This window comes from Hydra vulgaris, chromosome 08 (genome assembly GCF_038396675.1).
Source record: "Hydra vulgaris chromosome 08, alternate assembly HydraT2T_AEP".
NCBI lineage: Eukaryota > Metazoa > Cnidaria > Hydrozoa > Anthoathecata > Hydridae > Hydra > Hydra vulgaris.
Window position 1 is genome coordinate 42,632,857 of NC_088927.1, and position 24,491 is coordinate 42,657,347.

The following is a 24,491-nucleotide window of genomic DNA, read 5'->3' on the forward strand; positions in this document are numbered from 1 at the left end:
ATCCTGTTTCATTAATGTCTGTCGTATGCAAAGTAATGGAGAGTATAAGAACAACGGTTTGATGGAACATCTTGTTGAACAAATTAATACCTGATTCGCAGCACAGCTTTGTACGTAGTAAAAACTGTTGCACAAATTTACTAGAATTTTTAGATTTAATTACAGTCCCTGGAATGTGGCTTTTCAATTGATATAGCTTTTTTGGGGGACTTCTCCAAAGCATTTGATACAGTTGCACACAAAAGATTGTTTATAAAATTAAAAACATATTGTGAAAATGAAGTTTTAGTAAACTGGTTTAAAGCATATCTGACTAATAGAATTTAAATAGTTGTCCTTGGTACTTATAAATCAGAATGGAAGTAGGTAACAAATGGAGTGTCACAGGGCTCAGTAATAAGTTCGATATTATTTGTTATCTATAGTGATGATATCACACTACAAGAAATATAAGATTGCTGTATGTTGTATGTCGACAATAGAAAAATTACTTTGGTGATTATAAATATCAACGATAACTATGCAATGCAAGAGGATTTATAGAACCTTAAGCAATGGAAGTAAAAAATGGTTATTACACTTTAACAATAAAATTTGAAAAATTATGCATATAGAGAAAAAAAACCTCGCTATAATTATTATGAGCCAACCAACGAGCAGTGAATATTAATACACTATGATAAAAACATCTTTGGAACAAGATTTAGGGGTCCTAATACCTAATGATATAAAATGGAAAAATCATATAGATATGATCGCAGGAAAAGCAAACAGAATACTTGGTCAAATAAAGCATTGTTTTATATACTTAGATAAAGGCCTAATGAAACTGCTGTATTGTTTGTTAGTTTGACCCCACTTGGAATTCGCTTCACCAATTCGGATCCTTATTATAAAAAAGACATCAATAAAATAGAACAAGTACAACAAAGAGCAACAAGAATAAGATAATTAAAAGGTATGAAATATGAGGAGCGATTAAAAGAATTTGGATTGACGTCATTAGAAAAACGAAGAGAACGGAGCGATATAATAGAATATTATAAAAATAAAAATGATTATTCATAAAGTAAATTGGAGATTGTTATTATTTTGTTATATCACAAATTTCATTAGTATTTTTCATTTTACTACTAAAGACATGCAACTACAGTTGAGTGACTCACATATTTTCATATGTACAATAAACATTATTATTATTAATATTAATATTATTATATATATATATATATATATATATATATATTATATATATATATATATATATATATATATATATATATATATATATATATATATATATATATATATATATATATATATATACATATATATATATATATATATACATATATTTATGTATATATGTATATAAATATACATACATACATATATATATATATATATATATATATATATATATATATATATATATATATATATATATATATAATTAAATATATGCAGTATTTTATTTTAATTAGCACAAGGTGTTAACCAGCCCGATTCCCAATGGGTTTTGAAATTTCCAAAATTCAATCACTTTTTTTTGTTTTTTTTTTGAAGTAATAGGACAATATTAATATAAATTCCCAATATTTTGAAAAACATTAACAATAAACATTCCCAATATCACAAAAACACGGTAAAAAACATATTCCTGGCTAACACCCTGTAGTGGTATATACTTTCATATATTGGTATTTTAAACAATATTACACTAAAACGATTTCTAACCAAAAGATTTAATTTCAAAGCAAGTGGCTGTTTTAAAACTTGATACTGAAGAACATCATGCCAAACACACAAAACAAGATCATTACCAATGGATAAATCCTCCTTGCAGAACTTTGCTAAAACCTAATAAAATTCAATGGATACATAGCTAATAATAGTATTACAAAAAATGTCAAACATAAGACAAAAAAGTAAGCAACAAATAAATAAAAAACAATAGCAACAAATAATACATTTAGCTGAGTTTTGAAAGTTGTTAAAAAAAATTGCAAATGAAAATTTTTTATTCAGTAATTAACTTAATAAAGGGTACTTTTTATTTGGTAAGTAACTTAAAAAAAACTTTATTGGGTAATTAACCTAATAACTCAATTAACTAAGAAAATTTTATTAGGTAATTAATTTATTAACTTAAAAAATAAAAAATTTTTATTTTGTAATAAACTTAATAATGTGGCAAACAGATTTCTTTTGTCAAAACAAGACCAAAAAGAATTAAGGAAATCTTGACCTAATTTCTTTATTAAACCTAACCTAATTTCTGTTTTCACTTTTTTGATATCGCACAATATGTTAACTATATAAAGCTGATGTAACTATTATAAAATATTATTTTTTTAAACTTTTATTTTTTGCAAAATAAAACTTACAAATATAAAGACATTGCAACAGCTATATTACTTCAAGCATAAATACTTGTAATACCTCGGTATACAAGGGAAATGCATTAATCCATTTTTGCAGAATGGAGTAATTTATAGCACTACTTAGTATTTTAAATTCTCTATCATTTGATATACAACACAAATTTAATAAATCAATTATTAATGAGTTATTAAGATTTTTTATTTCAACTATTACACAAAAACTTATCATTTTAACTATTTCGCAAAAACTTATTTGTTGATTATCTCAAAATGATGTTTTTGGAACTAGTGCATTTCCCTTGTCTATGTACAAATAACTAATTAAATAAAAAATTTCTTCTATAGATATAACTCTGTCATCAATTTTTCAAATAAATATAAATAAAGGGAGTTTAGATTGTTATTAAATACATTTATACTTGATATTGCAATCAAGTATGTTTATTCTTGATAATCTAAACTCCCTCAAAATATTATTTAAAAAAATTAATAATAGAGTTATGTCCATAGAATAAGTTTTTTATTTAATTATAAAAAAGTAAACTCTTTATAAGATGTCATTTAAAGTTTGTAAACTTAATGCCTTTCATTTTTTTGAAAATATCATTATTTTAAACAAGAAAAACAAAAAATTTAAAAGTGGTGATAGAAAAAATAAAATTTATCGTGTACTTTTTTTTACCTAATACTTTACAAGCTCTAAATTAGCAGGTTTGTACAGGAATGGTGCGCAATCGTACACTGTCACTGACCATGCTTATCATATTTTTTCTTAACAGTTTGACCACAGCGGTGTTGATGTTTTAAAAAGTTATATGCTATCAAAAAAAATTGCTAGTTTATAAATAACTTTTAATTGTTGATCTTTTCTAAAGTTTTTATTTTACGCTTTAAATAAAGTAAAAGAGTAATTTTAGTGATTGTTTAAAATAAACATATTTTGAGTAAATTAACAAATAATATTATATTTAAATTCTTTTAATGTAAGCATGTTTTTTTTTAATGATAAATTTAATTATAAAATATTAAATTTGTTTGAAACTATTTTTCCGTTTCTAAACCTTTTGAAAGATAATTTTTTAAGCTACTTTAAATTATGAATAAGTTATATTAACTCTTCCATTGCAATGGAATGATTTAATTGCTTTATTTTTTATTTTTTTATATTTTTACAAAGAATTGTTTAGAACTTTTTTTTTCATCAAAGCATGAAGTGATTAAAAATTACTATTTTAAATAGACTACGGTATTTTTTAAAACATTTCTTTTTTGCAACTTTTTGGAAAAAGTATGTTTATACAATTTTAAAATAATATATATGACACATTTTAGTAATTTAAATAAAATTTGTTCATTTATTAAACAATCATTAGAAGTAATTTGTTAAAAACGTATTGCAAAACTTTTAATAAAATTTTTTTAAAGATTTTTAAGTAATTTATTTTAAACACAGTTAAAAATGTAACAAAAAGTAATTTTTAGTGCTTTTATATTTTCTTTTTCATAAAAAGTTTTCTTTTTTTTTTTCTTTTTTAATTTTCTTCCTAGTTTAAGTTTAGCTAGCGTTTCTTTTTTCAGCGCATTTCTAAAACGTTTAAAAATTATCTAAAAATCTTAACTGTTGTGGTCATGTTGTCAAAAAAAAAACACATTGGCATGGTCAGCAATAGTGCTTGACTGTACGCCATTCCTGTCCCAGCCTGAATTAGCTATAATAATTTAAAGTAATTTTCTTGTTATCAATATCCTTTTGATAGAACTTTTTTCCCCAGAATTTTACAAAATCCTTCGGTTAACAACTCTAGTGCAAGCCCGTTTATGGCTAAGTAATTCATTTATTCTTTAAATTAAAAAAACTAAAATTCTTTTATATTATACTTCCATAGATTTTAACATTTTGTGAAATATCTCTTAAGTTTTAGGCAAACCTTAGTCTATTCTATCTCACAATTTGCTTTTCACAGGACTCTAAACTGAATCAAACTTTTCAAATTCCCATGCAATTAGATTACAGAAATATTTGCAAAAATAAGAAAATAATATTTGTTAAAAGTAAGAAAATAATATAAATAATAAAGTTTGAAAATAATATTGAGTAAATATTGTGTTGCAGTAATTTGTTCTAGTTCAAAAATGCTTCCAATTTTTAAATTAACTTTTAAATTAACATCCAATTTTTAAATTAACTTTTCAAGTTTTTTATCTTGCATGATGAATTAAAATATTAAATAAGAATTTACAATTAAAATAAAATTAACCATAAAAATATATACACTCACACACATATATATATAAATAAATATGTTTGTGTGTATATTCTTCAGTACCTCAAGAAGGTTCAACTTAAGGAGAACTACTGTAACTTCCAGGATTTTGACAAATAAGCACAAAGCAATGAAAGTAAACTTTTAATCTGATCAATATTAGCAGCTATTAATCTAAATAAAAATTAAAATTTATTTACAAAAAATTAAACTTATGCAAGCAGTGCTATATTCTACTTACATAAAACTGTAATTGATGATGTGTAGTTTATTTTTGATATTTATTTGATGAAAATTTAAACTTTACAAAAATCATACTTTACAAGTGCAAAAAAAGTAGAAGTTTCAAGAGAGAAAAATTTATTCTATAAAATAAATTTTTGTTTTGTTTTTATAACTGTTTTATTGTTTTTATTTATCAATTTGTTTTAATTTGTACCTATTTTTGCTTTATAAGCAGTAGAACTACTTTTAAATTTTAAATACTTGGACCCCTGCTATTTTTAATTTATATTAATGATATTTATTTGTCTTCAAAAATACTTAATTATATTATTTTTGCTGATGGCAAATGTTTTCTTTTCTGACTCAAATTTAAAAAATATTTTTTATATTGTAAACACAGAATTAATATATCTTAATGAGTGGTTTGAAGCAAATACACTTTTATTAAATATTGAAAAAACGAAATATATTTTGTTTGCTAAGTCATCTAAATCCGAGAACCTTCCACTCAAATTACCTCAATTAACAATTAACAATATTAAAATAAAAAGAGTTTTTTCAATGAAAATACTAGGAATAATTTTCGATGAGAATTTAAATTGGAAAAGCCAAATAAAGCTAGTCGAGAACAAAGTTTCAAAGACCCTGGGGATTATGTACAAGACAAAACATCTTTTAAATAATTTATGTTTAAAAAATTTATACTTTTCATTTATACATAGTCATATTAACTATTGTAATATTGCCTGGGCAAACAATCATTTATCTTTCCTAAAAATTATTTATACAAAACAAAAGCAAGCAAGTAGATAAGTTTTGGGCGCAAGTAGATACGAAAGTGCCGAGCCGTTACTCAAGGAAATAAATGCTCTAAATGTATACAAACTAAATATATACCATAACTTGTTATTTATGTTTAAACTTCACAATTAAATGATTCCAAAATATTTTTTTTAAAGTTTCACTCGAATTAATCATAAATATGAAACAAGACATTCAATGAGTAATTACTACATCCCATTAACATCACTCAAAAAATCTGACTTCTTGATTCGACTATATGCCGGGGACCACGCTTGTGGAATTCGGTTCTTGACGAAAATATGAAAAAAATAAAATCTATTGCTACATTTAAAAGAACTATAAAAAAACACTTACTAAATTTAAACATTGCGTACATTCTCTCATTTTTTTTAAAATCGAAATAATTTTGTATTTTTAATTTTTTATGTACTTTATTTAATTTTGATATTGTATTGAATATGTATATGCATATGAAGCGAATTAAATTTTTTTTTTTTTTGTTTATTGTTTTTAATATGTATACGAATATGTACAGATTTGTAATTTTTTATTTGTTATTTTATATTTTAACTTTATCTTAAATTTCTCCTTTTTTTAACTTTAAGTTTTTTTTTTTAACTTTTTTTTAAGTTCTTTTTTAACCTTCTAAAATTTCTAACCAAATTTTTTTTTTTTTTTTAAACTTATTAATTTCACTCTTTTATGTAATATTGGAAGATGTAAAATTTAATTGTATTTTTTTTGTATTTCACAAAGGGGCTTGATGATAAGTCATTTTGACTTCTACTAGCCCCAGTCAGCTTGTAATTATATATATTTGTTTAAATTTATAGATAACATTGTAAAATGTGTAAAATGACGAAATAAATAGATTTCTGATTGTAAATTAGTAATCAGTTAATAATAATAACTATTTATTACTTAAATTTAACAAAATAACAATTAAAATAATTTATAACAAAAACTTTAATGTTTATAATGTTAAACAAGAGTAATAAGCACACTCAATATTGGCCAGTAAAAGCCGGTGACTTTATGTTTGCTTTTAATATATTTGCCTAATCATTTACTTCCACTGATGTAGATAGCATGATAAATGGGGGAAGACAAATCCATACAGTGGCTATTCTATTAAGAATGAAATTTTCTCAACATTCTGTTAATAATTCCTTTTTGAATCGAATGGGATTTCTTCGGTATTCAGGTTGGTTTTATTATTATTTTTGACATAGATGTACACCACTTAACTTGTATTAAACTGTGGACAATTTTGAAGCACTCCATTGTATCTCCTCTTAACCAAGGTTCAATCATTATAATAATAAACTTATTTAATCATCATAACTTAGATGTAAGAGACTTGTTGTTCGAGTTGTTCTTCTTTGAACTTTTTCGAGAGCTGATATATTGTATTTCTTTATCGGACTTCAGTTTACACCATAAACTCTACTTATGCTTTATTAAAAAAATGTTACCATAATACCACATCATAAAAATTATTTCATAAACTGGTCATCATTTTGTTAAAAAATAAAGTTTTAAGTTAGGTAGCTGGCAAACTTTTTGTGCTGCTAACTGCTGCACTTTATCTGAACACATTACACATGGCCACGATTTTAAATTATAATTCTGTTTTTGTAAAATTTAAGGCCATAGCATTAGTTTTTTTTTAGAAAGGTGTGGCTTTAATGCAGACAGTACAATTGGAGATTGTACTGTGCTGCATTAAATCAAAGATTAAATTGCAGATTTTATATCCATGGCAAGGGGTCTTCAAACTGAGCAGGCACTAACATTCACACTAGGAGGCAGTTAAGTAAGAAAATGTGAGCATAAAATCTGTATCCCCATCACAGCCAAACAATGTAAAATTTTCTGCAAAATTTACCTAGATTAATGCCATTTGTTGACTCTTTGGCATCTTTAAATGTGAAGTGGTCATTTGTTTTGACTTGTTGACATGAAAAGTTGTAATAAATATTAAAAATAATAATTATTAAATTAAACACAATTTTAATTGCACTTTTCAACTAACTATCCTTAACAATTATAAGAAGACCTTTTTAGATAAAACATGTGAGTATATATATATATATATATATATATATATATATATATATATATATATATATATATATATATATATATATATATATATATATATATATACAGTATGTCAAAAAAGTTTTTATTGAAAAACCATCACCCCAGTGATGGTTTTTCAATAAAAAAAACTTTTATATGCTTAAATATAGATTTTTGACCCGAATTTTTTTTTTAAATATTGAATTTATATCAAAAAACATTTTTATTACAAGAAATTAATATTCTTTTACTTAAAACAAAAATTATCCACTAAATTAGAAAAAGTGTAAGTCAAAAAAGTGTATCACCCCTTAAATAATTATTTTGCTAATATAAAATTAATAGTCTATTTGTGGGCCTTTTGCCTTGATGACTGCAATACGTTCTTTTAGGCATTGAATTTACTAAGTTTTTAAGCCATTGTATGTCAAATTTTTCCCACTCCTTAATGAGAATTGCCTTTAATTGCGACAAGCTGGATGGTTTTTGATCAGCTACTTTAATTTTAAAAAGATTCCATAAATTTTCAATCGGATTTAGGTCTGCTTACCCAAGGAACCCAATCTAACATCTTAATACTGTTTTTCTTTAACCACTCAGTAGCTAACTTTGATGTGTGTTTAGGATCTCCATCCTGTTAAAAGATAAAATTACGAGATAAGCCAGCACTTCTGGCACTTGATCTCAGTTTTCGCTTCAGAATGTCAGTATAAACCTCTTTTCGTCATTATTCCGTCAATGAATTCGAGTTTGCCAACACCACTCCAAGAAAAAGAGCCCCAAACCATCATTTGACCTATGATAAGAGGAAAAAGTAAGTTAGAAGTATATATTATATTGAAATTTTATAGTAAAGCTTAATGTCACCTCCCCCATGCTTGACAGTTGGTCTAGTACATTATGTTTAGGCATTCATCATTTTTTCTCCATTTGCGTATGCTACCATCAGAACCAAACAAACGTATTTTTGTTTCATCGGACCATAAAACTCTTTGCCATTGGTCAATAGTCCAATTTGAATGTTTCTTAGCCCAAGCCAATCTTTTCTTTTGATTCTTTTTGACCAAAAAAGGCTTTTTTGGAGCAGCTCTACCTACAAAGCCTGGATTTTTCAAGCGATTGCGAACAGTTTGAGGATTTACAGTTATACCATGATCTGTTTGTAAATCTTTTGCAAGCTTTGGTGCATATTCTCTGACTTGTTCAACTTTTCGAATAATTTCTCTATCGAATGCGTTGGGTAGTCTTAGCTGGGCATCCTTTCTTGGCGAATTTTTAACAGTACCCATTTTTTTATATTTTCTAATGATATTTCCTACACTATTAGGCTTAACATGGACTATTTAGAAATAGTTTAATATCCTTTTCCACTTTTATAGTGTCCCAGGATCAGTTTTTTTACTGAATCATGAATTTCATATCTTTTTGCCATAATTTTCTTATTAAGAACCTAAAAAAAGAAAACAAACTTTGCTAAAAAATTAGTTAGAATAACTTCTATCAATCAAATTTGATTGTTTTTGGCTTATTTTCTGCAATTTTACTAATTTAAACAACAGAAAAGTTAAAAAATGATTAGGGGGTGATTTTTTGACTTACACTTTTTCTAATTTAGTGGATAATTTTTGTTTTAAGTATAAGCATATTAATTTCTTGTTATAAAAATGTTTTTTGATATAAATTCAATATAAAAAAAAAAATTTAGGTAAAAAATCTAAATTTAAGCATACAAAATTTTGTTTTTATTGAAAAATCAACAGGGGGTGACTTTTTTGACATACTGTATATATATAATTCCTAATTGGTTTAAAATTCTCAAAGGTTCAAAAAAAATTTTTTTTAAATGTGAATAAAAGCGTTGTCATGAAGCAAGACTGCATCATTCACTCAAAATTTAAAATACATTTTTTAATTGATGTCAGTTATTCTCTAGTTAAGATTTTTTAATATGTTTTACTCAGTGTTTTTTTTTTTCAATTACTGTTATTATTCAAAAAACTTTTTTTAATCTTTTATCATAAGATTTTTATCTTAAGTTAGGAAAGTTACAAAAATCTTTGCATAATAATAATTAATATACTTTAAAGTAAGTTATAAATTTTTTTTATTAAGGGAATTAAAAGTACTGTCAGTAAACTAAATTGCTGGTTAAGTGCACTGAAAACAACAACAAAAAAATCAAAAAGGAAATTCGCTATGAAATGTATCATTTAGTTATATTTGGATAAAACATAAAAGATAATCATATTTACATAAATTTAATGATTTTTTTATTAATTCTATATACAAATGCAAAGTATAATTCACAAACACAAAATTCATAAAAACAAAAATAAATTATTTTTTTTTAATTTACAAATACAAAATTTACAAGAAATTATTAAAGCGCAAGAAAACAGTTGACAGAAGACTTGAAAAGTTGTAGGTTGAATAAATCAGGGAAACATGAAGATGGGAGAGAGCTCTAAAAGGTTGAAGTACAGGGGGAAAAACTAGACAAATTAAAGTTTTCAGAACATGCAGGGAGAGAATACAGTAAAAAAATAAGACTTTGCTAAATAACAACTCAAGCAAGAATGAGTTTTGCTTGATGATAACTAGAGATTATAGCTCTTTTGAGCAGTGACCATCATAGTATTTATAGAAAAGAGAAAAGATCTAACTTTATGAAGATAGGAGAGAAGCTCAAGCTTGGAAGATAGCATGGGTTCAACTAAATTTACAATGCGTTTTTGGATCTTGTCTGAAAGAAAAAGAGCATCATTAGAAGAATCAGCCCAAATATGACAACAGTATTTTATACAGAGGCAAATAAGAGATTTGTAAAGGTATATAATGGAATAAAGAGTTAGAAAATGGCAACGATAAAGAGAAGAGATAGACCATGATAGAGAAGAGCATGATAACAAGAAGCAGATGCTAATTTAGTAACCAATTGTATAAGTGTTTACCATGAGAGGTCAGTAATGAACAATAATCCAAGTAGACATGAAGAAGTGGAACCAGTGAGATGGCTGCAATTCATTAATATTGCAATAGTTGTTTGTAGTTATATGAGTTTTATTGGAGTTAAAATTCACAAGCCACTGCAAACTCCAATTTGTTACAGAAGTGAGATCAGATTCAAGATCAGCTGTCTGTTCTAAGCAATCGAAAAGAGAAGACTTTTTGTCAAGACAGTAGTGTAAAGTTGAGTCATCTGCAAATAGAGTCACTTTAGATGTAAGGTTGTCACGAAGATCATTAATGTAGATAAGAAACTAAACTAGACCAAGGATAGAACCTTGAGGTATACCAGAAATTACTGGAAATGAAAAGAGTATTAGCCTTCGAGAATGACTTTGATAAAGCAGTTAGAAAGAAATGAATTGTAAGACTATAACAGGAATGTTGTCTGAACAAGCTATAGGTCATATCTCAATTTAAACTCTAATTAAAATATGACTTTAGCAATGGGAGCTAGAGTTGCTTGAAAGTCAAGGCAACTCTAACAATAACAAGGGGTTAACCTGTTTAATTGGCAGAGAGAATATGACCATAAGATTTAAGAATTGAATTCAGAAGAAAAGTTCTTTGCAAGTAGTTCTGCCTTATCCTTAGGAGAAGTATTAAGATCAGTCTCATGAATGAGTGATAGAATGTTAGAACTACCTTTGTTAATGAAACTGTTAAAGAATTTTCATAAGTTTCTAGAGCCTAAATTCTGAGATATGATACTATCAGCTTAGCATTAGATGGCACCTATTTATATCAACTGCTTGCAATAATAAATAGATGTTTGTTCTCAAAAGAGTTGTTCTTTCAAATAAGATGAAAAAAATGATTATGATTAGATATAGCAGCTGTACAAGAAGGTGAAAACCATGGAATAGAATGAGGCTTGACTTGGAACCAACAAAGAAGGAATAGAAAGTTAATTTACTACCTGGATCCAGAAGGTTAAGTGGGAGAACATCACTAAGAAAATCATGAAAAGAATCCCAGTCAGATTTAAGGTAGTAGTAAGTATTGCAATGATATGGTAGCTCAAAAAAAGAAGTACAAGATGAAAGATTTGTAGAGATCATTGCATGGTCAGAACCACCTAAGGAAGAAAAAAAAGACACTGAATGCAAGCCATGGTCAGAGAAAAGACACAAATCAAGGAGTAAAGGTAAGTTATTAGGGTTGTCTGGAAAATGAGTTACAAAGTTAGCTATAGTAAGAGATTGAGAAATGCAGAAATTCAAATTAGTCTTACAAAAAGCAAGCAAGTTTGATGAATTTTGCAAGAGGTAAGATTCAACCGATGAAAGGTTACTTTAAAGACCAAGAATATTTACAAAAGATATATTAAAATAGGTGGTGGGGATTGTTTTTTATGTTCAATATTTTTGATTACCTTAGGCATAAATTAGGGTTAAAGACAACTTGACTCATTCATAGATAGAGCATGCCATCCCAAGCAATGAGTCATAATGTTTTCTTAGTCCCGTTAATTAACAAAAAGTCGTAATGTAGGGCTCCTTATGTGGCCTTGACAATGCAGAATAAAAGCATTAACAAGAACACTATCCATGCACAACATGCCTCTATCAATATTCTGATAATTTACAGTTGTTGATGAAAACAGCCTTTTTGAGAGCTACCACAGAGTTCAGGAAACCTTACAACCAACCGGCCTAAGAACCATTAAGGCCATTAAGAATCATTAGGAGATAACTGGAAGAGTTGCATAGCCACTCTTCCAGTTATCACATATCAAGGAGGCACTAGCTGAAATCTACGAGTACAGTGAAGAAGATCCAGCATTTATCATCATAGGTAGGAAACAATGTAACACAGGTTTACTAATATGCAATTTTAAATTCTATTTTAAATTTTTTAAATTTTTTTAATTATAAATTTTTTTAATTTTAAATTTTAAGTTCTTAAATTACATCTATGAAATCTTAAATTTATTGCGTAAATTTATTTTCTGTTATTGTGTGGTTAACAAAACTTACTCAGCCTCAAATTTAAATTAATTCAAAAATAGCATATTGAAAATTCTTTTAACTAACTTTCTATTCTACCAGAATTAGCTAAGAAAGTTTCTCATCTAAAAGCTATCGAGCTATAGATCTAAATTTTAAAACTTTTAGTTTTAATTAATACTAAATAAAAAATAATTAAAACTTAACAAAAAATACTTAAGTATTCAAAAACTTTTTATGCAATATATATTGTTTTTATATAATCATCAATCAAAAAGTCATTTCAGCTTTTAGAAAAGTTACAAGTGGATTGTGTCAAAAAGCTTTTTCATAAAAATTTAATACTATTAAGCATATTTTTATTTCGAATTTATAATATAAAAATGAAAATATAAAGAAATTATAAAAGTGATTATTAGAGTCATTAATTTTTTCCATTTTGTTATACACAATTAAAATAGATAAAAGTATCCAACTCATTAATTCAAAATTTAATTGCAAACAATTATCTTTCATTCTCGTTTTCTCTCTGCTACTCTTTCTATCACGCGAAGAATGTTTTTTCTCTGTTTAAATTTCTACATAGAGTTACTAAGTTCTTAATGACTGAACTTAACAAATATAAAAATAACTTGATACTTGGAAAATTAATAAATTCGTATTCCATTTTAAACTAATAATTTTAAATAAAATCAATGCATTTTTTAAATGTGCAAACGCACAATAGATTTAAATTTATTTTAAAAGAATTAATTGATTACAATCACTTTGCAAATGGAAAAGCTACTAAAAAAATTAACAAAAAGGTTAAATTAAAAAAAAACAAAGTACAGTTAGAAAAAAATGTTTTTAGCAAAAATTTCAAAAAATAATAAAATAAGAACTCCAATTTTTAAAGTTAACTATATAAAAGAAAAAAATGATTGCATATTTTATATCTCCACTCTTTAAAATCATTTTAAAAACTGTTGATGTTAATTAGTTAATAATAGTTTAGATAGTATCTGTGCACTTGTGCACAGATACTATCTAAACTAAACACTTAATACTAAAAAGACAATCGTTTTAGGAATTACTGCTATAAAAATTACTATTATTGAATAAAACGAGACATTTACTAAATCAGGCTTGGACAGAAATGGTGTGCCATTGAGCACTATTGCTGACCACATAAATTATTTTTTTTCTGAAAACTTAACCATGACTGTTTTTATTTTTTTATTTTAAAAATGGGAAGATTTTATAAAAAGAAACACAAAGCTAAACTTGAACTAGGAAGAAAACTAAAAAAAAAAAGAAAGAAAGAAAGAAAAAAGAAAACAATTCCTTATGAAAAAGAAAATATATATAAGCACTAGGGGAGGGAGGAGAGAATTGGGCAGTCGGGATATTTGGGCACCCCCTCATTTCTCAAAATCTATTTTAGATATTTTTTGTTTTCTACCATAGCACTATAGTTTTATAACTTGCAACACCACTCATCAAAAGTGTCAGCTGTCATTTCACTTCGTTGTCAAGTTACGTGCGCTTAACGGTTTGTTGTGTACTAAAGTAAATATTTTGTTTGGGATTTGAAGAAAGATAACAAAGAAATCTGCAAGAAAGTGTAAGTATCTGTGTTAACTTTTTCTTTTGCATTTAATGAACATTGTATTTACCTGGCAATTAGGATTCAACATTTGATAAAAATAAACTTATTCAAATCTATTTGAAAAGTGAGGTTATGGGGAGCATTGGGCATGCAGGTAGGAGGGAGGTTGGGGCATGCCCAATGCTCCCTCTTTTTTTAGTGTGTTTTGGTGTCATACGTTTGTGCTTTTTCGCTATGCCTATTGAATTGAATGTTTAATCATTTCTTTTCAGGACAATGTTGTTTTCATTAAAAAAGAAAAATAAACAACGTGAAATCCCTAAAGATGTTATTTTGTGCGCATTGGAAGAGGTTTCTAAAGGAGGAAAAATTAAAACTACTGCGATTAAATATGATATACCCAGGCCTAACCTTCAAAGTTACATAAAACAGGGTGGCGTTGTGAAAGATATTTCTTCTAAATTAATATCATCCAAAATATTCACGAAAGATGAAGAAGAAAAAATTTCAGAATATCTTGTAACACTGTTTAAACTAAACCATGGAATGTCAAAGCTGAAGGCACGCGAATTGGTTTACGAATACGCCACTGCCATTAATAAAAAAATACCAGACAACTGGACAGAGAAGAAACTTGCACCCAATGATTGGCTAAAGGGATTTTTTTAAAGACAACCTCAGCTTTCTATAAGGACACCAGAAGCTACCAGTCTCTCACGTGCCACAAGTTTCAATAAGAAAAATGTTGGAGATTTTTTTGAAAATCTTAAAACTGTATATGAACAGCATTGCTTCGGCCCTGAGTCTATTTACAATATAGACGAAACTAGATTATCAACAGTACAACGAACCCAGAAAGTGATTGCTCTCAGAGGCACTAAGCAAGTTGGGCAAGTAATGTCAGCTGAAAGAGGGACACTTGTAACGGTTTGCTGTGGTATTAATGCATTGGGTATCTCAATACCACCCTTTTTCATATTCCCACGGGTTAATTTCAAAATATATATGCTAAATGATGCACCTGTTGGTTCAGATGGAGCAGCACATTCTTCAGGGTGGATGACAGCACCATGTTTTTTAAAATATATACACCATTTTGCAAAACACGCAAAACCAACGCCTTCCTCACCAGTTCTATTGCTGCTGGACAATCACGAGAGCCATATTTCAGTACCAGTTCTCGATTTTTGTAAAGAATCAGGCATTGTTTTAATGACTTTCCCACCGCACTGCAGCCATAAACTGCAACCCCTAGACCTGACTGTCTATGGATCACTCAAAACTTATTATAACAGTTGTAACAGATTGGATGGTAAGCAATCCTGGCAAAACGGTAACAATTTATGAAACCCTGAAATTAGCAGCAAAAGCCATCCCACTTCAAGTTGCAAAATATTCAAACGGGATTTAAAAAACCTGGCATTTGGCCATTCAATTCAAACATTTACTCTGATGAAGATTTTGTTTGTTCTTCTATAACTGATCGCTGCTTGCCGGAAAAGAATAATGTTGCTACAGAAAAATCGACTTCAGAACAACCTATCATGGAACAGCCTTCAACAGAAGAAAATCTGAGTCTAGAGGATTGTACAAGTTCAAATGTGGAAGTCACTGGGCCATCTCAACTGGAATCTCTATCTAAAAGCCAGACTAGGGGCACTGTCAATGTAAAACCTGAATTAGTAAGACCATTTCCGAAAGCCGGCCCCAGGAAATTGGATGGCATGAAACGGAAGAAAGGAAAAACTATAATATTGACAGACACACCCGAGAAAAGAATTATAGAAATGGATGAAAAAGAAAGACAAAGAAAAGATCAGATCAAAGAGCTCAACAAAAATCGAAAATGCTCTAAAAACGAGAAAAGCACGAAGATTAGCAGTGATGATGAAATAGAAAATGTTTCCGTTTCTGACGAAGACCTTGTTGAAATTGATTCATCGGAAGAAGACTTTGATGTAGACGATGTGATTGTTCTGGATAGAAAATTCCAGATAAATAACTTTGTGTTAGTTAAATTTGACACCAAAAAAACTGTTTACCATTATGTTGGAATAGTCGAAGTGGTTAATCACTCCATGGCAACTGTCAAATTCATAAGAGAGAGTAAGATAAGAAATACGTTTATGTTTCCTGACATCGAGGACGTAGCCAGCGTCCCCCTGGAGGATATAAAAACAAAATTGCCTACACCAACAACATGGATAAAACGTGGCAGTCTAAAATATAAATTTGATAAACCTCTTTGGGTCATACCAAATTTAAGATAAGTCTTATTAAGTCCAACATCATGCAGTATTGATTCCAAGTGACATTGTTTATTTTTTTGTAAAGTCTATGATAAGAAAAAATGTTTGTCTTACAAGTTGTATTACAATTTTTTATAGAAATGCTATGTAATACTGAAGCATAGTGGTATATTAAAACAATATCGTGCATATTAAATACAGTGCCCAAACCTCTTCACAGGGGTGCCCAAACCTCCCAACCACAGGGAGGTTTGGACACTTTGGACATGTGTTAGAAAATCTTTTGTAACTTTGCGAGTAATTATAATACTAAAACTCTTCTTAGCAATAATTACTGCTAAATGTGTGCTAGATATACTTGAAATAAAATTTTGATTATAATAAAAAATAACAGTTTTATTATCATTTACGTGAAAAAGTGCCCAATGCTCCCCTCTCTCCCCTAAAATAAAACTCAAAAAAACTCAAACTCCCAAAAATTACTTATTGTTACATTTTTTATTGCATTCAAAATAAATTACTTTGAAACTTATTGATTGTTTAATGAATGAAGAAATTTTATTTAAATTGTTAAAAAGTGTTATATATATTATTTTTGAATTGTATGAACATTTACTCTTTCCAAAAAGTTGCAAAAAAAAAATTTGTTTAAAAAAATATCAGTCTTTTTAAAATAGTAATTTTTAATTGTTTTATGCTCTGATTAGTAAGTCAAGTCAAAGAAAAAAAATTTAAACAACTCTTTGTAAAAATAGAAACAAAAAATAAAGCAATTAAATTGTTACATTGCAACAGAAGATTTAATTTAACTTATTCATAATTTAAAATAATTTTAAAAAAATAATCTTTAAAATGACTTTTAAAAAGACATGGAAAATAGTTTCAAATGTTTAAGTTTATCATGAAAAACACATTAAACTCAAATTAAATGACAAAAAAAAAAAAATGTTTTTTTTGTCATTTAATTTGAGCACAACATGAGCTAAATATTTTTGATCAAAACAAAATAATAAATGCATACCAAGAAAAACTAACTTTTTTTGTTTTAATCGAAGCTCAGTTTTTTTTTTTTGTTGTAGGCCTAATAGCCTTCATAATATGCGCCACAAATTACAGATTTGATCATTTATTCAAGCGCGTTTTATTTCTATGAGTTTAAGTACATCATTGATTTTTTTTGTTTGTTAACTCAATTGTTCTCATAAACAAACAATAAAATCAATGATGTCATCTACAAAAACTCTTGTGAATGAAACTCGCTTGAATTAACTATCAAGTCTGTAGGTTGCAGCATATATTATAAAGACTATCTGGCCTACAACAAAACAAAGAAGACAAGCTTCGACAAAAAAAAAAAGTTAGCTTTTCTTGGTATGCATTTATACTTTTATTTTAATCAAAAAAAATTAGCACAAAAGTTTTCTTTTTATCATTTTCTTTAATATGAACATAACATGTCTCAGAGGTTTAGGATCCCTTTAAAGCCTTCGCGTAAAATAAAAACTTTAAAAAAAACCAATGATTAAAAGTTATTCAAACATAACAATATTTTAAACTGCATTTTATTTTCATTTGATTTATCAGGATATAATCTCTTCTAGAAATATGCAAGCTTTTTTAAAAATTCATTTTTACTAAGAAAAACTTTTTTGAGCAAGAGAATTTTAGTCTTCTAAAATTTTTTTATTTAAATAATCTTGAATAGTTAAACTAGAATAGTTTTTGAACATACTTGTCAGATTTTGATTGGAAATCTATTGTTGAACAAATCCAGTCTAAAAGAAACTGAAACTTTTTGTTGGAATCTACAAGATAATCTTTGTCTTTTAAAACACCCAATTTTTCAATTTTGGATTCAACATTGACTTTAGAATCGAGCAAGTATGAAGATAATGCTAAAATTGAAAAAAAATGTAAAACATCTTAAAAAATTTAAGTACATTAAAAAAACCTTTATTAATCTGACTAATTATTCAAGTTAATTCTTTCAAAAATTCTAAAAAAATTATAACGTAAGCCAAAATTTTCATTTTGATTGAACTTTCTTTTTTCCTTGATTACAAGCAAGACAAAAAACTTTACAGTTTTTTTTGTCTTGCTGTTATTTAGCCAAAATAATGCATTGTTTTCTAATTTTTTTACCTTTTTTTGTTTTCATTTTTTTTTTACAACTGCACTGAAAATTCTAAACCTCATTTTACTTAGATTTCTTAAAGCATTTTTCCATATAAGGCAAGACTCTGGCATTTCATAATACATGTGAAATATTTAATGTTGCCAGATTTTTTGCTTTTTTTTCTTTGAATTTTTCAATTTTTAAAGTTATATATTGAAAAAAAAACAATGCAAAAAATAATTGTAACAATACTTTCAAAAAGCTTAATTTTCTTGATTTATATGTAAAAAATTGTATATGTATATGTTGAAATATTAGATATGTTAGTAAATTAAAAAAAAAAAATTTTAATATAAACTTCTAAAAATAGCTGAAAAATAAAAATTTAAGTATAAGCTCATACCTTGAAAATCAGTGCTTTGTTGAACAACCATTTCAAAAACTATATTACTGTTAATATATATGGAAATAAAAATTTATAAATATAAATCAATTAAGAATTATAACTACAAGTGTTAACAAAGTTAAAAAGTAACTATACTAGTAATATAGTATTTAAAAAATCATATTAATAATGGATTGATCTAAATCTATAAAACTTAAAAAAAAAAACATTTATAAACTTTTCCGGTTCTTGTCGATAATACTGAAATAAAATTTGTGCCCGGGTGAAAAATTTGTTCCTGGTTTTCTAAATCCTTTTAAATTTATGGGAACAGATGACAAATGTTTAAACTTTACATTTAAGGAAGTTGCAGAGATTTCATTACATAGATCAGCTGATATATGGACAATAAACAAAAAAAGGGGCAGCTACATCAATCTACTAATGATATTACTATTTTTATAATGAGAATTGTACTAGTAATAAATAATTAACAGCAATAATTTTAGCAATTATAGTAATAATAGTAATAAAATTTTAGAAGCAACAATAACAACAACAACAATAACAACAACAATTTTAGTAAAGAACAATTATTATAGGAATAATAAAACAACAATAACATTATTAATAGTTACAATATTAAAGATAATAAGATTGTGATAAAAATGAGTTCTGAGGAATATGGGAAGAGGGCAAGATAGATACATATTAAGACAGATACAGACTCTAGATACATATCAAGATCAGGTATACAGATAAAGATCAATAAAGCAATACTATGATAAAGATAAAAATCAATAAATCAATAAAACTTTAATTGTAATTATTGGCTTAGATAAGTTCTTTAATTTTGTTTATAAAGAGAATTCAATTTACCTTTTTTTTTTTAATGTAGTTTATTTTATTTAGGAAGATAATTAAACAATTTAATGTAATTAATGCCATACTTAAGCGTTTGTTTTAAAAGTATTGGTTTAGCTGTTGATATCAATCTTATAATTCGATGGTGTATTATTAAATTGTTAGTAATTATTAAAGCTTCTGGTAAGTTATTACGTGCAATTCAATAAATAAGAAATATTAATTTTTTAGTTTCATAATATTTGAGAGGATGCAAAGAATGTTTAAATCAAATCTGTTTAAAAATAAATTATTATCATTTTCAATAAGAATAATTCATTTTAAAACAAATCAATTACATTGATTAATTTTAAAGATTAATTATGCTTTTTGTATACTTTGTGTATATAATATGGAGCACAATTCTATTGTGCTCCATATCTAGAAAATTATTTCAGTCTTTTTAACAAAAAGGATATTTCATTGGATCTTGACTATTAAACCAAGCACAGGCCAGATCATAGTTAAGATGTTGATTTAGTTCTTTAACTGATTTTTCAATTATTAGAACGTTTTCATTAGCAATTGCTGATGAGAATGTTCTAATAATTGAAAAATCTTTTGTTTTGAACAAAACAATTTTTTCTTTTGAAAATTTTGTATATGTGTTTAGGACATTAAAATAAATAAGAAAAAGGAGAAAACAGAGGATTCAATCTTCAGAGAAGATAAGAAGATTTAATCCTGGGGAACACTTATAAGTAGGGATTTAATTTTAGAAGAGGTATTGGAAATGGTAGCAAATTGAGAATGGCTTAAGAGATATGATTTAAACCAAATGTGAGCAATTGCTCTGATTCCATGCTGTGACTTTTACTTAAAAGAATTTCAAGATCTACAGTAATACTCTTAGTATCAAATTCCTTACGTATATTATAACATACATAATAAATTTTCTTGTCCAAAGCGTCACGTTTAGTGTCACGTTTAATGTCTTTGAGTGCTTGGATAGTAACGAGATTTTTATGAAATCAAAACTGAAGATTAGACAATATTTATAGATATGTAGATAGACAATAATTATAGACAGCTTATATAAATAATTTTTTCTACGAATTTACTAATATTGGGTCCCAATATTAGTTAATTGCAAAAAAAAATTTTAAAATCTACTCAACTTGGATAGTATAAATAGTTAAAAAAAAAACGTAAACAACATTTCTTTAAATTGTGATATTGTTTACTCGTAATAATTACTTAATTTTTCCTTGAAAAAATGCTTCTATTAAAGCAATTATAAATTGAATTAAGGACAATTGACAGTTCAAAATCAAGCACAAAACTTTAATAAAATATCTTTATAGAAATAACATGTGTTTGAGCACCCTCGTGCCAAGTAGGTACAATCGGCAGAGCAGAGCAGATTTGCTCAGATTAAGCAGAACGGCCGTTACTTTGGATTAGTCTTCATCCTAAAAATGCTCGTGCTATCTACGCTAGTAAAATAGACGCGGCCTAAGCTATAAAATGCTTATCTAAAATAATATAAAAAATTTTGCCATAAAAATTTTGCGCAGTATCGTCAGTAAAAAAACTTTGTTTCGTTGAGTGTGCTCTTGCATTTATCTTAAGTTTTTTGATTAATTTTAATTATGGTGAATGCGGTTGCGCAAAAATATATAAAACTGGTTCAGGTATATCATTTTACGGATAAAAGTTTGTATTTATTACAATAGTAATAAATGGATTAAACTATCAGCTCCAAGTAAACGGGTATTATGAAGCCATCAAACTACACATCCCATCAACAACTACTCCTATCACTGAGAAACAGGAGCAATGGGTAACACCAGATCTTATTAAGGTGGTCAAGGCTAAACGCGTCTCATGGGCCAAGTACATTAACGCAGGTCGCGATACGCACAAATTACTCAAAGAATCACATTACACCCCATGCAAAAATTTTACAAAAATGGTAAAATCTGCCAGGCACAACTACAAAGAGAAACTCACCAGGGAGTCCAAAAGTAACCTTAAACGCTTACACGCACATGTACAAAGCAAACAGAGCGTCAGGAACACTATTATATCGCTAGAAACAGCTAATAGCAACATCACTACCGATACGAGCGATGTATGCTCATTGTTGATTAACAATTTTCAATCGATTTTGGAGCCCGAAGGTCCAATGGAAGTCGTGCTAAAGCAATTTGTGTTGTCGACCCAGCAAGGTTTTCTACCGATTATGTACAAAAGTGTCTCAACCACCAGTGAAATTTAGCGCTGCGTAATTTATGGGTTCTAGGAAAAAATCCCCCTGAGAAAAAATCCCCATTGCATTTTTATAAATTGCCAACCCAAACCAAAACCCTCAGTCAATGTAGCGGCACTCTTGGATGTTCTACCTATTTATTTAGTCAATAAAATGTGTATTTTATTCGTTGTAAAAAAAAAGTACTGGGAGATTTATTCGGGGGGATTTTTTCTCAGGGGAATTTTTTCGCGAGGGAAATTTTTTCTTGGGGATTTTTTCTTGCTAACGTTCAGTGGAGAATTCCTTATGACTATTTTTGGCAGTTACTATGATAAGCCATCAAAATCTTTGATTATAAGAGCATTGTAAAGCAAAATCTAACATAAAATTTAAATAAGTTAAAAAATTAATAAAAAAAATTAATAATAATTAAATTAAAAAAGATATCTTGTCAATAATTAATAAAACTATTAATGGTATATTCATTTTACCATCGATCTTTAATCAAACTTGATATATTGTACCTAAGCTTGCGGAAATCCGAACAACCTAATTCTAACATGAGATCTGCCGATTTATATGACTGATTAATTTTTTTTATTGGTAGAAAGTTTACCACCTAAGTTAAAAAAAAGTGACTCTATTTTTTCTTAAATAATAGTTTACTACCGTGGTGTGACCTAACAAAGTCCGATGCTGTAAGAAAGTCCTAATGTAACAAATGATGAATTTAGTATATTATAAAATAAATTGTTTTTATTTTATAATATACAAAATTTATCATTTGTTACATTAGGACTTTTTACCTCTTTTTTACCGTATACAAAAGAAAGTCCTAGCCTTACAAAAATAATTTAATTTTTTGTTTTAGGCCCAAAAAGATCTTACAAGCCATATTCACAACAGGATATGGATGAAGCATTGAATAAAATAAAAAAGAAGACAATGAAAATATATGCAGCATCTAAATTTTATAAAATACCTAAGACAACCCTTGTTCAACGAACACAAGGTCGAGCAAAGAGTCAAATAGGGCGTCTAACAATTTTTGATAAAACCGTAGAGGTTAAAATTAAAATTGGCTAATTGATATGACCAATTTTGGTATGCCAGTTACAAAGAAACTTCTTCTTAAGGGTGCATCTATTTTAGCACATAAAATGAATTTTGACCAAAAAGTAATTGGCACTCGCTTGGTACGCAACTTTTCAACATTTCAATTCGAAAACACTTTCAAGACATTCAACACTTTCGATTCGAAAGGCTTAGACACTTCCAAAACATAGAACACTTGTTTCCAAACAAGATATTAAAACGTGGTTCCAAAAAATAACAGAGTATTTGGATAAAAATGATTTAGTGTCTGTGTTTGAGGATCCCAATCGAATTTGAAATCTTGATGAGTCATCTTTTGATCTGTGTCCATCTACTAAAAATGCAATTGGACAAAAAAAAAACGATTGTATTACATCACCGCAAATAGTGATAAAGAAAGTTTCTCAGTTATAATAACAGTAAATGCAAGTAACTTATTTGCACCACCTTTGGTTTTGTGTCCATATGAAAGGCGAATTCCACCAGAAATTGCAGCTGACTTTCCTCAAGATTGGGTTATGGGTAAATCAGCCAAAGGTTACCAGATGTCCCAAACATTTTAAGATTATATATCTGGACCTTTCATTAATTTTTTAAGGAAAAATAATGCCCTATTGCCAATAATTCTTTTTTTAGATGGCCACAAATCACATTTAACCTTAGATTTGGGACAATTTTGCAGAGAAAATTGTATTGTCATTATTTGTTTGCCACCTGATTGCACCCATTTTACACAACCATTGGACCAAGTTTACTTTCATGTTGCAAAAGATATTTGGACCGACATAGTTACAGAATGGAGAATGCAAAACCTTGGAGTTGCTCTACCAAAAAGAACATTTGCGCCCTGCTCCAGACTGCAACTGCTAAAACACAGGAAAATTCAACTTTAATACCAAATGGATTTAAATGCTGCGGTTTGTGTCCTTTTTTACTAAAAAATTTGGATCTTACAAAAGTCCCGTTAAGTGTACAAGAAAATGAAATTCAAAGGGATCTCATAGAATCCGCTGAAACTCCGGTTATAGCCGAACTGTTAAGTCCAATCGAAAAAGCCAAAAATGATTCAGAAACTGATATGACGCATGGCCAATTAAAATCTTTTAGAACCCATCGTATTCATATGTATTGAACAGGTGCAATAAAACAAGAAGCCTTATCTTATTACTGGCAGAAGAAAATTGACAAAATAGAGGGTGTTGATCCCACAACTCGAGAAAAAAACATGGTTCTAGAAACGC

At 27.5% G+C, this 24,491-nt stretch overlaps 1 protein-coding gene across 1 annotated transcript in view; it reads right to left on the reverse strand.

The window, feature by feature from the left end:
- Nucleotides 1-19,153, reverse strand: part of LOC136083860 (uncharacterized) — a 193,218-nt gene extending 174,065 nt beyond the window's left edge. The window contains exons 1-4 of the mRNA XM_065803768.1: nucleotides 19,077-19,153; nucleotides 18,290-18,452; nucleotides 4,712-4,822; nucleotides 1,738-1,860 (exon numbers count right to left, since the gene is read on the reverse strand). The gene's annotated coding sequence lies outside the window, so the exon portion shown is untranslated. The remainder of the gene's footprint in view (nucleotides 1-1,737; nucleotides 1,861-4,711; nucleotides 4,823-18,289; nucleotides 18,453-19,076) is intronic.
- Between the last annotated feature and the right edge of the window lie 5,338 nt (nucleotides 19,154-24,491).